Raw genomic sequence first — 17,930 nt, forward strand, 5'->3', positions numbered from 1 at the left:
TATTATTATTATTATTATTAAATTAAAAAATTAACATATGAGTTAAACATATATAAATTTAAAAAAACCATGGAACAAAGTTTTTAACCCTGAACATTCACTCGAGTTTATCATAGACATTTTGAACTTATAAATAATTTTTGTTACAACATGTGATATGACATTTTCTTTAATTAACCAATTTGAAATAAGTTAATTAAAAGACCCTAACTAACTTGGAGACAAATCCAAACCATTGACTTGTGCATAGACTTTTAAATATTATACCATATTCCACGGAGGTTAAATCTCCAACATCAGCGTAATAATTAATAATAATTAAATTAAGATTCTCGAAAGTTTATCTTTACACAAATACAAAAATAATATTTTACACGGAGAAAAATAATGTAATATCAGCTCAATTAAAATAAAATATTGTCGATATGTGTATTCATAATAATGGGATTCATTTTCTAAAATATGATTTTATGTAAAGAACTCTTTGTATTTGATGATGAAAGGATAGAACAACTTTGCCCGAACTATAGTGATAATGCCGGCTCAATTAAAATAAACTCTTTGTATTTGATAATGAAAAGATAGAACAACTTCGCCTTAGCTATAGTGATAATGTCGGCTTGATTAAAATAAAATATAATAATAAGAGATGTCGATATGTGTATTTATAGTAATGAGATTCATCTACTAAAATATGATTCTACGTAAAGATATCTTTGTATTTGATGATGAAAGGATAGAACAACCTCGTCCTAGCTAGAGTGACATGATTATTTGAATACTACTTCGAGTATATCTTACATCTACATTACACCTATTAACTCTCTCTAATAGGAAAGAGGCATCAACCCTACGGCATCAACATCAATACATAGTAGGGGGTGAATAGTGGATAATTTTCACAGAAGATAGATGGATAATTTCTGATGATGGGCTTGGGAAGTGCAAACTGAACTTCTGCATCTGCATGTAAATCTACTATTTTATTGGGCATTGGATATAAATCAATTGTAACATTATTGTCTTACTATTTATGGAAGTCTATTTCAATCTTCTAAACAGAAACGGGCTCAGAATGATGACTCCACTGTTGTAACTCTTCCTGCTGTAGTTGAGATTCAAGCTGCAAAAAAACAATTTTTTCTTGTGCATGTTGTAGACAGGTCCGAATTTTGGATAGAGAGTCTTTGTTGATTCTGAATGTGTTTTTAGTCATTGAGTGTATCATATTATTGATGAATTCTACTACTTCACGAATTAGAACCATTTGACAACAAATTCACCAATATTACAGCCAATACAAATATCTTCTCTCCTCCACAAAATACTTCTTTTATATAAATTGCAGAGAATACACTAACAATGGTTCTATTTAGTTATATATACAACTCTATAAACAACATTGGTGCAATCATATAGCTTTTCCAATACATAGTAGAGTCATATTTGACCCACAACACTAGTACACAAACACTCAGTAACAATAAATATGACTTTAAAATTAGTGTTTAACACGCATACCATGGTTTGCAACTACACAACAAAAAGAATGGCACCTACACAATGCAAAAAGATGCACATACATTGTTAAACACACACATTGTATATCAACACATTTACTTTGCATCCCATCTCATAAATATATTGTAGCTCCAATGCACATATAACACCAGCCTTCAATCAACTTGACAATATGAATTCACAATCTAGCATTTGATCCAACGGACGAGTGTAAAAACTTCAATGCTTCAATAGAGAATTAATGCACAATTGAGGAGATATTATACTTTCCAGTTTAGAGGTAACAAATGTACTACTTAACAACTCTAATGTATCAGGGTATTTAACAACTCTAATGCATTTTCAAGCCTGGTCATTTTCGTCATTATCAAACTTACACTTTAAGGAAACCGATCACAACTATTAACTAATGAGGAAGAAGCAACAGTCACTCACAATTCATTGTTACTGCAATGTCCTCTATTCTAGAAAGTCGCATAATAGTTCTTACTACTTTTTTGTTCTTATGTCAATAACCTACCTCTACCTTTGTTCAATTGGATGGAAGTCAACTTTGTAATATCCTTCTTAGCCAAACATAGAATCAACTAGAACAATTTGTTATCCTCATTCGAGATATTCCTCCTGTACTGACTGGAATAACATGCAAAGAAAAAGTGGACTCTTTCTTTAGGAGGTTGTACCCAAAAAATTATGAAGGACCTGTGATTGTCACTGACATAGTAGAGGTATATGAAATTTTGGACAATCTTATCCTTCTCATTGAAGTTCTTGCTAATAGTTTTTAGAGAAGCCAGAAATTATTTTTCTACTGTGTAGTGTATGGTAGAATGAAATAGACTTTTGTACATTAGTGAAGCCATCCACAGAATGTTCAGTCGAGTCCAACTCTATTTGAGGACCCGAATCGCTCTTGGCCAAATAAGATCCATAGAAGCCCACACTTAAACCTTACCTTTCTTCCATTCCACAAACCTTTGCACATATATAGATGCTCTCCTTAGCACATCAAATATTCTTCGTCGATATAATTCCTCAATTTGACGATTATCGCACAATAACTTGTGCCAACTATCCTCAACCTCCAATTTTAGTTATTCTGCTAAAATAGCAGAATTGTTTAATTTACCCAGTATATGGTAAACCTTCCAATTTTCCACGAAATCGGAAGGAGTTAAATCCCTAGTTCATAACCTTATCACGTCTGAAATTTAAATTAACTCACATGCATCTTTTGATGTGATCACCGTCTAATCGAATGACTATTGTGTCACCTACTCACCAACTAGCTTGGTTAATCTGCACCGTCGATCAATTCCACTTGATCCAACAGCTATCGTGTAATCTCACATGAAATCTTACATGATGCATAACAAGTCGAGAGCAAGCGGGAAAAGTGGTTTTCTCGTGCTACATGTCAACCCCTGAGGTTAATTGTGTGAATTTGTAAAATACCATTTACAACTTTTAGGGCGCGTGAGATACTTCTTAACACCTACGAAACCTGCTCCATTATTCTGCATGTTTTCCACCATTCTGTCAGCATGGGCCTTGATGTGATCCGTCCATTTCTTAACTTAATCTCCTATGATAATATCTCTGTCACTCATCTTCCATTAACACTGTCATTGATCCGACTAATCTAATGGTTACTATGCACTATCGCTTGATTCGCTGGACCTCGAGCTGGAAGGATTTCCAACCTCCAACATAGTATCAATTCCACCTGTTCAGGTTCCCGTCCCACTTAAGGGTTTTGGTCTTGGCTTCGAGCTTCTTGGGAAGTCACCTGTGGACGAGAAAGTCGTAGTCCATAGATCTTCTAATGTAGAAACAAGGGAAACGTTCATTTAATTGGATGATGTATATACTAATATGACTCAAGGAAACCAAAGTCACGGTGTATAGTCGTGGTGTAGATGCCAACATAATTTCATTGATAATTTCACTGACATAGAGGAGGTATTATGATGCGGAGTCAGGAGTATTAACATGGAAGGAGAGGCACTAACCAAGAAACAGTCATGGTAATGCATTATTATGAACATGGTAATACCGCATGACAATCACTCCATGTCAAACAACACAATGTTCCTCCAAAATGTGGTCAACACATTACCATTGAACGTAAAATACCATTCAATGCAGAATGTGTATCGAATATGTATGGCCACAATACATACATACTTCACTCATGGCACTCACCATGGTCATCTCATTCTTCCATGCAACATAGAATTTAAAGGTCATTCGATTTTCTGTCAAACGTAGAGTGTTCAGGTGCAGAGTCCAGGTGGGTGCTTTTTTGCTATTTGAGGCAGTGGATAGAGAACCCAGCAGAAATCTAGCTGAGAGAGGTTAGACAGACAGCGTGAAGCATGAAATACGAATTCACACAATAATGGGAGTTCTATCTACACGAATGCAGGACTGACATGCACAGAGAGGCCACAAATCCAGTGGCTCAAATTGGAGCAGGTTAGGAGTACTCCCGCTCTGATACCATGCTAAACACATACATGCGGCAACAAAATATTAAAGATAAGCATGAGATTATATCTATTATTAACAAATGATATACATTTATAGTACATTCATATGACCTTTGGTTTCATATTCTAAGGTCTCTTGGACTTCCTTAGGCTATTCATCTACCACACCAACCCTTAGAGGATTAGGTGTCCAACAGTTCTTAGGGTGTTCTTTTTCTATGGTGATGTTTTATTTTTTTTTATTTATATAGGTCATCTGGCCACTATCGCCAACTAAAGAAAACTTGTTCAAGTTTTTTTCTTTTCTCGGGAAAAATAGCATTGACATAGTTCATGTTGAGGTATATGTCGTCTAAATCTTTCGTATTCTACTTTAGTATATATTCCAGTGTTCATTGAATTTCATGTCTTACACTCTGCTTGATATCTTCGATTTCATAAGAGAAACTCAGTATTGATGGTCGAAAACAGGAATTAAAGAAAGAGGAGAACAATAACATTGGAGCAACAAATGCAAAGGGAGAGAGAGAGAAGAGAATTGGTCTAGTGATACCCTTAAAGAAAATATCTCGCATGAGACACACACATAGAGACTGATGATCAAGTCTTCATAGTTGGTGAATTCACCTACAATGCCTTGACAACACAATGATGATGTTTTGAAGCAATGAAACAATATTTCATGTGTAAGTTGTAGTCCAACCAATAGTAAGTTGGAAACTCATATGGTAGTACTTGACATTTCATATAATATAATTTATGTGGTTGAAGTTATTTATAGTTGTACTTGTTATTATTTAGTATTGTAATTAACATATGTAACTTTGTGTTTTCATTTTAGATGAACATGGACATTGTAAGGGATTTTTTAATTAAGTCGCAAAATCATACCAATTAATTTATGTTAATTAATAATTAACAAATAAAATTAATATAAAATTGCTAAATTAGTAGTTTATATTGATTAATGATGAACACAAATAAAATGAATATAGGACTAAATTAATCATTTATAATGATTATTAATGAAAGTAAATGAAATGAATATAAACTATTAGATTAGTTGTTTATATAATGAATATGAAATTACCAAAAAAAGATAAATGACTACTACAAATGATAAATTTGTGATTACAAATAACGATTAAATTTTGCATATATACAACTATTGTTAGCTAATTTATAGTATCTTATAACATGACTAAAATTTAGTCATATTTCATTGGTCATTAATTGGTTTCAAATGATGATTAAAATTTGGATATATATGACTATTAGTAGCTAATTTACAGTGTCTTATAACACGACCAACATTTTGGTCATTAATTGGTTTTTTCAGGTGATCATATAATAATATATTTTGTTGTATATTTGGTCATTAATTGCAACAATTAATGACTAAATTAATGATTAAACATACTACTAGATGATAAAATTGAGACAACCAATTAATGATTAAGTTAAAAATGACTAAAAGTTGACTGTATATTAGCTACTATTGGTCAAGGACTGAAAAATTGTTGTTTATATGCAAAATTTAGTCGTTTTTTTGGTAACTAATTAGCCATTTTTTACTAGTGGGTAGGGGGTTAAATAATATGATTTTTAGAGTTATTTTCCAATATTTAGTCAAATTAGGGGCATTGTTTAGTATGCCATGAATGCACGTGATATGTTAGAGGTTAATTGAGTGGAGCCCCTATTATTTCCATTTAGAATGTCTTTGAAATACATGCCTCCTTGATTCACTTTTGGTCTTTGGGGAAGACTAGATCTAGACTCACCCCTTACACCCTTACATTTATTCAATCTGGAGGATCCTCCCTGAAGTCTCAAATTTAGAAAGATGGTGGAGGACAGAGTGACATTATAATCTTATATTTTCAGTTCATCCTGCATTGACTTCCTCTACAAATCAGACTTTGAAGAATTATCGGATAACCTAGAGTATTTAGGATATTTTGCTTCAGATTTTTAACCATTTTAGAAGCCCGAACCCAGAAAAGAATTGATTTTCCAATAGGATTTCTGATAAATACTTGGAATGATGTTTGTGATGTGAGATCCAAAGTCCTTTCTTGGCAGTCATGTGTGTCAATATGCAGATCTGTGTCAAAATACAGATATAAGAGGCATTAAAGAGGCTCCCGCGATATGAATAAACTCAATAGTGAGATTTGTTCCCTAGGAAACCTCAAATCGATTAAAAAGAATATATGATCCATCGAAATGCACCGCAAATGTAGCTCTAATCCTCCCTTTCTACTGCTCAGCTCCCACAAAGAGATGATAATCTCCTTATCCAACTGGTTTTGTTGTGGATCTACTGATGGGGTCGCTCTAGAAGAATAATCCACTACTGCGCTCACAGAAAATGACTCTCTGATCTGATTAATGTCCTGCATGTGGGGAGAGAAGATCCGGGTTGCCACTTCTTATATATCAAAATAGTTCCATATCAGGTACAAATCTGCATCTCCCTTGACCTTCATCTGATCCATCTTGCAATGTGATGGCCCTCCGAACCCCTGCACCAACACATAGCAAATCCACTATCATCACTGCTCTCCTCCCCAATCCGGTTCTTAAGTCCCAAGACCATTAATGTTGGTGTTATATAAAGTTATACTAGGCAATCACATAAATCAAATGGTTAGTAAATGTTGATCAAAGTCAATCCATAATAAGCATCATAACCCTTATCTCATTAACAAAAAAAAAAACTAAAATATAACTTTATTTAAAAAATGCAAAAATTAACTAAATTATATCTCTATTATTATTATTATTATTATTATTATTATTTATTATTAATAAATTAAAAAATTAACTTATGAGTTAAACATATATAAATTTAAAAAAACCATGGAACAAAGTTTTTAACCCTGAACATTCACTCCAGTTTATCATAGACATTTTGAACTTATAAATAATTTTTGTTACAATATGTGATATGACATTTTTTTTAATTAACCAATTTGAAATAAGTTAATTAAAAGACCATAACAAATTTGGAGACAAATCCAAACCATTGACTTGTGCATAGACTTTTAAATATTATACCATATTCCACAGAGGTTAAATCTCCAACATCAACTTAATAATTAATAATAATTAAATTAAAATTCTGGAAAGTTTATCTTTTTTTTTTCAGAAGAAAAAGCGTAATATATTCATATAAGAAGATAGCATAGAGCAAATGCCATAAGCATATGCGGAAACGTAAAAATAATAAAATAAATAATAATAATAAGAGATGTCGATATGTGTATTCATAGTAATGGGATTCATTTTCTAAAATATGATTTTACGTAAAGAACTCTTTGCCCAAGCTATAGTGATAATGTCGGCTCAATTAAAATAAACTCTTTGTATTTGATGACGAAAAGATAGAACAACTTCGCCTTAGCTATAGTGATAATGTCGGCTCGATTAAAATAAACTATAATAATAAGAGATGTCGATATGTGTATTTATAGTAATGAGATTCATGTACTAAAATATGATTCTACGGAAAGGTATCTTTGTAATTGATGATGAAAGGATAGAACAACCTCGTCCTAGCTAGAGTGACATGATGATTATTTGAATACTACTTCGAGTATATCTTACATCTACATTACACCTATTAACTCTCTCTGATAGGAAAGAGGCATCAACCCTACGGCATCAACATCAATACATAGTAGGGGGTGAATAGTGGATACTTTTCACAGAAGATAGAAAATGTCAAGCCACGGGGTTAAGTTGTTGTGCAGGAATTCGTTCAACCGCGTGGAACGCCGAGAGTTAAACGGGAAAGAGCCAAATAGTTCCTGGGATTACCATTTACATGCCTTCTACATACACGAAAGGGTCACACACTTGGTTATAGCAGATAACATAATATGCGTTTTTTGCAATGGCCATCTCATTCCATTTGGACGGCAGGGGAGAGTCTCGCCTTTGAAGGACGAATCTGGTAAACCCATAATACTGAATTGTCAGATGCAGATTGAATCTGCCTACTACAATTTTAACAATAATTCACTCATAATCGTTGGTTATCATCAATCTCTGCCCTACCTCAAGATTTTAAGCGTGGAAGTAGCATTTATAAAAGCAGGACGAACAAACGAATATAGAGAGATTTATGCGGAAGAAGCGGACACGGTTACTTGGGATTTAGATATTCCAAATTGCAGAGGCATGATTTACAATGAAAAGCAGAGTGTGTTCAAAGTTTTTGATTTGAAAGAATACAATCAGATATGCACCATATCACTCGAAAGAGGTATTCCATTTGAAAGAGGTATACCAGTTGAAAGGGAAATAGAATGGTTTTTTCAAAGTCGTGGAAACATGTACGCAGTGATATATTTCGATGGAGGATTCCCAAGAAATACGAGCAATGTATCGCTCAAAATTTATTCTAAACGGGATGGAGAACTGTGTCAGCAAGGTATCGTCCATCTCAACCATGAAACTCGGTTACAGTTCGCTGCACTCTGCGGCCATGCTAGAATATGTCTGCAACAACATGGTCGGAATGTGCAAGTGATTGATATATCTGGTGCTGTCCCTCAAGTAATACCAACAAATTTAGTAGCGATGGCGGAACCTTACTATCTACCAAAATTGGACCGTTTCTTGTGCTACACCGTAAGTCAAAGGCTTCACCTGTGTAATATGCGAGGTGAAATTTTGATGACATTTGAAGACCATCCGATCTGTATGCCCGTCTTTGACAAGTTTCAGAGGGGAACTTACATTGCAAATGAGCAGGATATTATCATTTCCGTCTGCGATGCAGTGAAGCTGTTTGATTATTGTACGATCAATATTAGCAGCATTATTACGGGAGAATGTCTGGCAAAGATTACGACTGGTGGTTCTCAGATCCGAGAGGCTGCATTGTCACATCAAATCGCGGCACTTGCATACGACGAAACAAGTGGAGAAATTTTCACAGTTAATGAAGAGGGAATTTGTTGTGTGTGGTCAAAGAATTTTCCCTCGGACCTTTGGATGTTGCCAGGCTCTCCTGCTGAGGATATGAGAGAATAGAGTTTAATCCATCGTCTAAAAAAACATTTACCTCTTACAATGTCACGCATTGTTTGCTTATTTGTCACACTGTTATTGTCATTTTTCGTTGATCACATCATCATTGTTATTTCTCGCTAGTCACATCAACATTATAATTCTTATTTTTTGTTCATAATATTGTGTAATGGTTAGATTGTATTTTTTTTTGTTTGTTTATTAGACTCTCTTATCATTTATTGTTGGTCTCACTTGCTGCGAGTCACATTATCGTAGCATTTCTTTGTTTGTATGGTAATGTCACATTATCGCACCATTTCTTTGTTTGTATGGTAAGGTTATTTGTTAATTAACACCTGCTTAATTATAATTGCTTATATTTATGTTAACTCTAGATTTAGATTTACTAAGTGATCCATCTCAAAAAATTTGACCATGTGATCCAGGCTTCTCAATGGTGACCATGACAACAACTCGTCCTCTAGTTTCAGTGTTAAATGTTGAAAGCAAAGGTACTGAAGGGGAAGCAATGGCGTTCCCCATCTAGATGTGATGAAGGCATGCATCGGGCCTGACATTATCGATTTTTTGCATAAAATCATGGCAAAAAAAATAAACGCCAACCCTACTTCACAAACAAGAAATTTGGTCCTCATACTTCCATAGAGTCATGGGGAATGGGGTCGGTGGTTTCAAATATAGAAACAGGAATTCTTGGTCAGAAAAAAATTAGTAAAGAAAAAAAACCCACATCAAAATTGTGGTCATATGACATGTACACTCTCAAAAATCCACCAATAATGACCAGTTTCATGCCCACATCATATATATATATATATATATTAAGTTTGGAATTCAAAATTTAATATATTCTAAAACCTCTTATGTCATGGAATTAGTGTGATGATGATATTCAAACTATTGTAAAAATAAGATTTGGACTTACACCAAACCAAATTGAATTTTTTTAATTATCCTTGGTTGGATTGTAGACATTTCTCTAATCATTGGTAATAAAGACATAATAGGACATTTATAACAACTAATCCACTTACCAAAACAAAAAGACACTTTTAATTCGTGAAGCTTTACTATTAGTAATTGTTAATATTTATTTATAAGGATTGGATCAATTATTTTATTATTATTATTTTTATTATTTATTAGGCCCTTTCTTTTATAATATCAATCCTTTGGGCATATTAATCTAAGAGTTCATATTATTAGAGTATAATATTATTCATAGGGTTTATAATAATAATGATAGGGTTTAATACAAATCCCTTTGGTTTATAATCATCGTCAACCATGATCCAATGTCACATTGTGACAGATTTTCTCAAGCGCTGAGAAGGATAAAATCTCTCAAGGTAAATTCCTCTTTTTTGAGTGCAAAACGTGAGGAAAGGTTTTAACCTCGAGAGATTTGATCCCTCTCAACACTTGATAGATCTGGAGTTAAGATGCATTTAGGCAGGTTTCAGTTGTGTGCGGACAAGGAAAATCAATCAAACATATGATTAATTTTATCAATAATATGTAAATACATATAATATTAAAATAATCATTTTAAATATGCTAAATATGTGTGAGATTATTTTAATTTTAAATTTTCTTAGTTACCTCAGTTTGTTGAGATGATAAATATTGTTAATAACTTTAATGATGAAAATGATGAAATAAATTTTGAATGAAAAGTGACAATGTAATAGTGTTAAATGATAGAAAATGTGAATAATAAAAGTTTAGTCAATTACAAATAGTATTTATTTTTATCAGTCTCAAATTATTTCCTTATACTATTCTTATTATCACCCTTATTAGTTGTGTCATCTTTTCATATCGATTATATGAAAATGCTAGTTTAAATAGTAAACCATTAAAATCTTTAGCTCGAGTTGTTGTAGTAAACATCATACCTTATCTATCTTGCTCTCCAATATTAATAAGTTGAATTACTATAACACAAAAAACAATGTACGTTGCCATTATTTTTTTTTGCTTACAGTGAAATCAATGCACATTGTTAATCAAATCACTTTAAAATTAATGTACAAGCATATATCCAATTACATCAAATCAGAAATCAACACCTACACTAAAATCGATGCATCTAGTGCAAGTAAGAAAATAGGATTAGAAACAAACTTCTATATTGAAGTTAAGGCATTTAGTGCAAGCAATCCAATAGGATTAGAAATCACTATCTACACTATCAAATAGGAGCCACCCACATACCTTTGGATTGAATGCACTATGTTTGAAGTTATGAAGCGTGTGGAGTCGGAGCAGGTCCCGAGGGTCGCTCTGGTGCCACTTGTACCACCATCCAGTCACCTCCATCGTGGGGAGGAGAGTATTTTTCTGTGAGGTCCTGAAGCAACTCAGCATTCCCAGGGTCTAATTTAGCTTTACTGAGCACTTTGTGTCAAGAGGGGGTGAAATCATGATACTTATGTGATGCTTTCTTGTTAGCTAACTTCTCTACCACTTTGTTACTAGCTCAGAGAACATGACCAATAGTGAGATAATCAAATGTTTCGAAGATAGTATTATGGATTCAAGATTAGCCTCCAGCTGCCCACTCTTGGAAATTCTGGTGGTAGGAAAAAGATTAATGAGCTTCTAGGCCATCTGGATGAACAATTTTGAGTCTCCTATGATACGAACTTTGTGACGATCTAGATTTAGAGCAAGGGAGAGGCCTTTCTCAAGAGCCATCGATTCTACTACATTGTTTCTCATGGAGCCACATAAGGCAACATAGATCCTAAAGGGAGAGAAATTATAGGATCTTAGGATACCCTGGTACCGAGCAAGGCCTAGGTTCCCCTTAGAGGCTTTGCCAAAATTGATTTGAATGAATCCTTTTAGGGACAATAGTGGGATCTTTTATAGAAGCCATTTGAGGAATGGACATGTTCTGAGCTAGGTTAAGGGCTACAAGAATGGTTGTCTCATGCAGGTTGGCCTTCCAATCATCTAGATCCCATCTCTTTGACATGATTGTCTCCCTTGTGTTTTCTTTCAGAAGGCCCCAAGTAGAGGCGTTGGAAGAGGGTTAGTCTTGAAATATAGCTTTGTTCCTTTCTTTCCATACATTCCAAAGTCTGCTCCAAATTTTCCATCGCGGCGTGTTGTGAGACTGAGTCTTCTTAATATAGGCCTCTTTAAGGGAGAAAGATCATGTAGATGAGTATTCCTAGCACAATTTATCATGTTCCAGGCAGAAGGGGATGCATCTCGATTGCATCTGCTGCATAAAGTGTTTCCAATCAACCTGAGGGACTTCTATATTCCAATCAAAGTCAAATTTCCATTATCACCCTTCCCAAAGAGCCAGGTTCTCAATCCAGTAATTATCTATACGACCCTTAGAATGAGGAAGAAGAGAAAGGTGAAGAGCCGAGAGAGGCTTGTTGAGGTAGGCATGGTAATCGTTGCCATGGTTCCTCCCAACAGAGCGTTGTTTTTCCATTTTTGATTTCCTAGAAGAAATGGTCCCTAATGAGGTGGTTATTTTGGTTAGCCAAGCTCCAAATGGCAGAGCCTTATGGGTAGGAGTGATCTCTTAGTAGCATACTCTACATTATTCTTTGACCATACTTTTCAATACAAATTTGTTTATATTGCTCTGTTCTGCCCTGTATCCAATACCACCATAACTTCGCCCACAATCCCGTGTTAAGATCTCTAGGATCTCTTAGACCAAGACCCCCTCAGTCCTCGAGGGATAATGTTTTTTCCAGGCAACGACAAGCCATTTTCATTCTGAGTTTTCACCTTGCCATAGAAACCACTTGAAGATAGAGCCCATTTCTCGGTATATTCCTATGGCGGTAGGGACAATAGAGAGTTGATAAATAGGGATCGCTTGCAGGATCGACTTTAAGAGTGTACCTCAACCAGCTAGATTCATAATTCTAAAGGTCCAATTTGATAGTTTTTTCATTAGTTTGGTGTGTAACTCCTTCTAGTGGCTAATACGTAGAGGATTTACCAACAATGGAATGCCCAGATACTTTGACAGAAGGTCCCCAAGAGTGAATCCCATAATATGGGCCAAAAACACATGAATGGGCTGAGGAGTATTGAAAATATAGACATTGGACTTTTCCTTGTCTAGAAGCATACCTGAAGTAGCTTGGACTTCTTCTTTGATTCCATCATACATTAAGGCTTCTCAAACGGTCACCACCCCATACAACAATTTATCGTCCACAAATTGCTGGTGGGTCATTGAGATGTTAGTGCATAGGATTTGGATGCCCTTCAGATCATTCTGCAATTTTGCCACCTTAATCACAGGACTGAAGCCATCAATTGCTATAATAGATAGAAATGGTGAGATAGGATCTCCTTGCCTGATTCCTCAAGAGGATCAGAAGGTATGGGAAGGGGCCCCATTGACGAAGATAAAGAAGAAATGGATAGAGATCATTGAGTAAATCTAGCACAACCATTCATCTACAAAGCCAAAAGCTCGCATCACAGAGATTAGATAGGACCAACTGAGCTGATCGTAGATATTTGAGAGGTCCAATTTAAGAAACATTCCCCTTTTCTTTCAGCTCATGAGAGAGTGGATGACGTCATGAGTGAAGACTATTCCGTCGAGAAATTTTCGCCTCTTGACAAACCCAGATTGCTCTTGGCTGATGATGTGGTGAAGGATGGGCTTCAATCTTTGGACCGGAATGAAAGACAATATTTTACAGATCACATTACAAAGCGCAATCGGTCTATTTCGTCATGTATCAATGCTACTTTCTTCACCCTTATCCCTAAGGCTCCTCCATAATATCTACAATCTCACGGCCCAGGAAAGGCCAACATGATTTGAAGAATTTTGAAGTGAAGTCATTCAGACTTGGAGCCTTATTAGAGGGAATTTCCTTCACCACCGCCTCCACCTCTTCAAACGATACACATTGCATAAGAGCCTCATTCTGATCCTCAGTCACAATGTGGGTAATATGAAAGGTGATTCTCTCTATATCTTTGGCTTTGTTGATATCATCTTTATTTAAGAGAGAAGAGTTGTAGGAAATAAATTCCCTCTCCATATCTTGATGGTTTTCTAGGTGAGCCCCCTCATCTATAGTGATATAGGTCATTTGATTTTGTTGGTGATGACTGATCATCGAATGATGGAAGAATTTCGAGTTCCACTCTCCCTCTTGGAGCCATTAGATTCAATATTTCTGATGCCATAATGTTTCCTCTTGGATTCTCCTCTCCATTATCTAGGCTAGTAGGTGTCCTATATATCGACCATCACATAGAATCTACATTTGGAGCTCCTCCTTTTGTTTCTTAAGCTTATGATTCTTGTTTATGATATACACGAACTCTTATCGGTTCCAAACCTTGATTGTTGATTTTAGATCTTGGAGTTTTTTCTGAAAATGTTGCATGCATATCCCTAGACAAGCTTCTAGGGCATTCCACCAAGCTTATATCTTCTCAATGAATCTAGGATGCCTTAGCTAGAATCATTCGAAATGGAATGACTTATTTTTTAGGGGAAAGAGGGTTTTCATCCTTAGGAAAATCGGCCAATGGTCTGAGCCCATAGATAGAAAATTAAAAGCCTGAATGAGAGGGCCTTGTAAGAGAAGCTCTTCTAACAAGAGGAAGCAATCAAGTCGGTAAGTGATCTAGTGTGTGCCTCCTCATTGGTTGTTACAATTTTGTAGCCCTGTCTTCATTTACACGTCTGCTAGGTGGAGATCACCAATCATCTTCTTCAAGGAAATGGAGCTTGAATCAAACCATATGACACCTACACTTTTCTCCTCCAGGTTCTGAATAAGATTGAAGTCCCCACCCATGATCTAGAGGGGGGTGGAGATTTTAGGGTGCAGGGCATAAATGTCTCTGATGAAGATCTCCTTGGAATGAGGGGTGGAAGGTCCACAAACTGTCGTCAAGTGGAGGTAGACATCAGAGTGAATGGGCCGGCCTGATCTGTTGAGAGATTAGCATGTTCTGATCTAGCCTTTGTATATTAATTTCTAGGGATTCCATAATACTGCAATTCTGCCAGCCATTCCTATGGCGTCTATCATCATAACTTCAATGAACTCCTAGTTGTATTGACTTGTTTCCAACAATTTATGTGTTGTCATTTTGATTTCCTATTACAATACAATATTCAGTTTTACTTTATTGATTTTATCTTTCAGATATAGGAGCTTACCTTTGATATTGTAGCCCCAAATTTTCCAAGATAATTTTCATTCAGATGGTTGGACGGATTTACAGAAATAATCCGCCAGTTTCCCCGTTTGTCCCGAATTGAGAAAAAGTTCACCTTCTTCTCTAATCACCTCCTTTATCATCTTACAAACCTTATTTCCTTTTTCTGGAGCTATAGAGTCAAGAAGTGTTATGGTGAGCAACCTCCCTTCCTTGCCAAAGCCAGAATCTTTAGAATCAGCTGACATGGGTATCACAATACGACGTAGACATAGATCCCCCAAAACAGGATACAGAGGACACACACATACATATTTTTTTATTAAATTATAGAAATGATATATAGACTGAGATGTAAATCACATTTTTTAGGTAAATCATAAATGTATCAATTTCCATTAAATTCATGGGTATTAATGTTTAATTGAAATGTCTTTAAAATTACTCCCATAAAGGAGTTCCTCCACTAATGGTTGATTATATACTTTAGCTAAGATGCTATATTTTAAGTTTTATGTCCATGAAAATGTACAATTGAAATTGATAATCTTCTTGTATTTGAAACATGAAAAATAATTTTGATTTGATTGGCATCTACAGTATGGAAATTCATGATTTCATTGTAAATGATTTGTATTATCATCTTCAAGGAGAGTTAGAATGTCGAAAAATTCCCTCAGGTTCCTTTTAGAGAGTTTTAAAGTACCTCATAAAGTTAGAGATAGATCAAATTTTTGTTATAGCTCCAAATCTCACTCTTATGGTTTGTGATGCTGCAATTATGGCCTAGGGTAACCCCTCCTTCCAGACCTGGTCCAAAAATTTAAAAAACAGTGTTTTATTCCCTATACGCGACATTGCCCCGAGTTAAACGCGTGTACACGCGGGTATGTTATACCAAACCCGCGTGTATCTATTAAAACACTTAAAAAATAATAAATTCCTCTTTTTCGGGCGGGGATCGCGGGTTTACCTGCTGGATCACCTGTTAGTGCCCGTGGCCCAACTGTTCCCAACTAACTCCTAACTAAAAAACTACTTTGGAGAGGGTATAAAAAGACATCAAAGGGAAGGCCAAGGGGAGAGAGAAAGGAGAGCAAGGTTATTATGCTGAGTTTTTTCCCTTAGACCAGGTCTGAAGTCCTTGGTGCATTCTGCACTTTCCCCCTTTTGCATAGGAAACCCTTGTTTCCATGTGTATTGGTGATCATTCATCCTTGATATCATCATTGAGTAAGACTTGGAAGGAGCTCTTGTTGGAGGCTTGAGGCTGGAACGAATCCGGGAGGAAGCTTGCTTGGAGCCTGCTGAAGGTGTTCAGGTGATATCTTTCCGATATATGTACTTTATTTGCCTTTATATATAAAGAAACACGTCTTTGTTCCCGAATAATCTTTCTTTATGCTTATGAGATTCTTGTGTTGAATTCTTATGAAAGTGGTTACTTAAAGATTTTTTATAACTAACTTTATAGCATAAAGATGATTTATACATAAGTATCTGTACATGTACTGTTGTGTTCTTTGATTTGTTTGTCTTGCAGGTCAAAGAAAGAAGAAGGGAACTCCAAGAAGGGTTTGGACCCTAAAGGCCTTCTCGAATGTAGGACCTTAGGTATGTACCCTTAACATTAGCATTTGCTTAAAAGTAAAAATGATGGCTGTGTGTGTGTGTTTCTTTGAATAAGCAATTTTCAGTCTGGTAGAGTCTTAGCCCAAAGGACCCTAGGGGTACTTTCCCTTCAACCAGAATTGGCGACTCCGCTGGGGACAACACTCTTGTTGTTCCTAGTTTGGGTAGTCCTCAAGCCAATCAAGGCTCAGCCCCTCTGTTTGTTGGCTCTGACTGTCTGATCTTTTCTTGAAATCCAAGCTTTTCCAGTTTTTCAGTCTGTGTTTTTTTATTTTTCTTGAAAGACTTCAGATACGCTCTTTGTCTGGATTACAGAAGCGTATATACGCAAGTTGCACTAAGTGAACCCACGTATACTCAGGTTTCCTTAGTTACAGTCGCGTGTACACGCATTCTGCAAATAATTGCAGGCGCGTATATTCCATAATTTTCAAGATTTATAATTTTTCTTTTTGCTGAATGTCTGTCTGGTGGTTTGGGTCAGTTTAAAGCAGTCAATTCCCAGTGACAGTTCTCTGTTTAACAGGGGGCATCTTGTTCTGAACTCTCTCTAGTCATAAGGAGTATTAGTCTTATTTTTCGTTGATTGCAAGCGTCATTGATTTTTGACACACAAGATTTCTGTTTAAGAATCTTGATTGCCCTGTTTCGGCAGAGTGGGAAGATTGGGTTCAATCTTTGTGTCCATTTTGTTTTCATGACACTTTTGTTTGCTTAACGAAATCATTTTTATGACCATTTGCTCCTTCGTTTCGGGAAATTTGTTTCTTACCATTTTCTTGAAACTTGTCTTTTGATATTTTGGACTTTCATTGCTGCTTTTGATTGTCAAAAGCGATTTCAAACACATTTTATTTTTGTTGAGTTTTCATCAGTTAAAAGGTGTCAATTCACAAAAGTGTTCGGTTGCCTTTTCTTCAATCATTAGTGTCAGTATTTTTGAGAGATTCCTTGAAAGAGACTTCTTTGTTGTTTGAAAGAAAATCTTTTGAAAGTTTTAAGTTTCGCTTTCTTAAACTTGCTTTTCATTTGATTTCCTTTTTTGCGAAGTGAAAGTGC

The sequence above is a fragment of the Pinus tabuliformis genome, chromosome 6, assembly GCF_031772625.1.
Source record: "Pinus tabuliformis cultivar Carrire ecotype Pingquan chromosome 6, CPIR1, whole genome shotgun sequence".
Lineage (NCBI taxonomy): Eukaryota > Viridiplantae > Streptophyta > Pinopsida > Pinales > Pinaceae > Pinus > Pinus tabuliformis.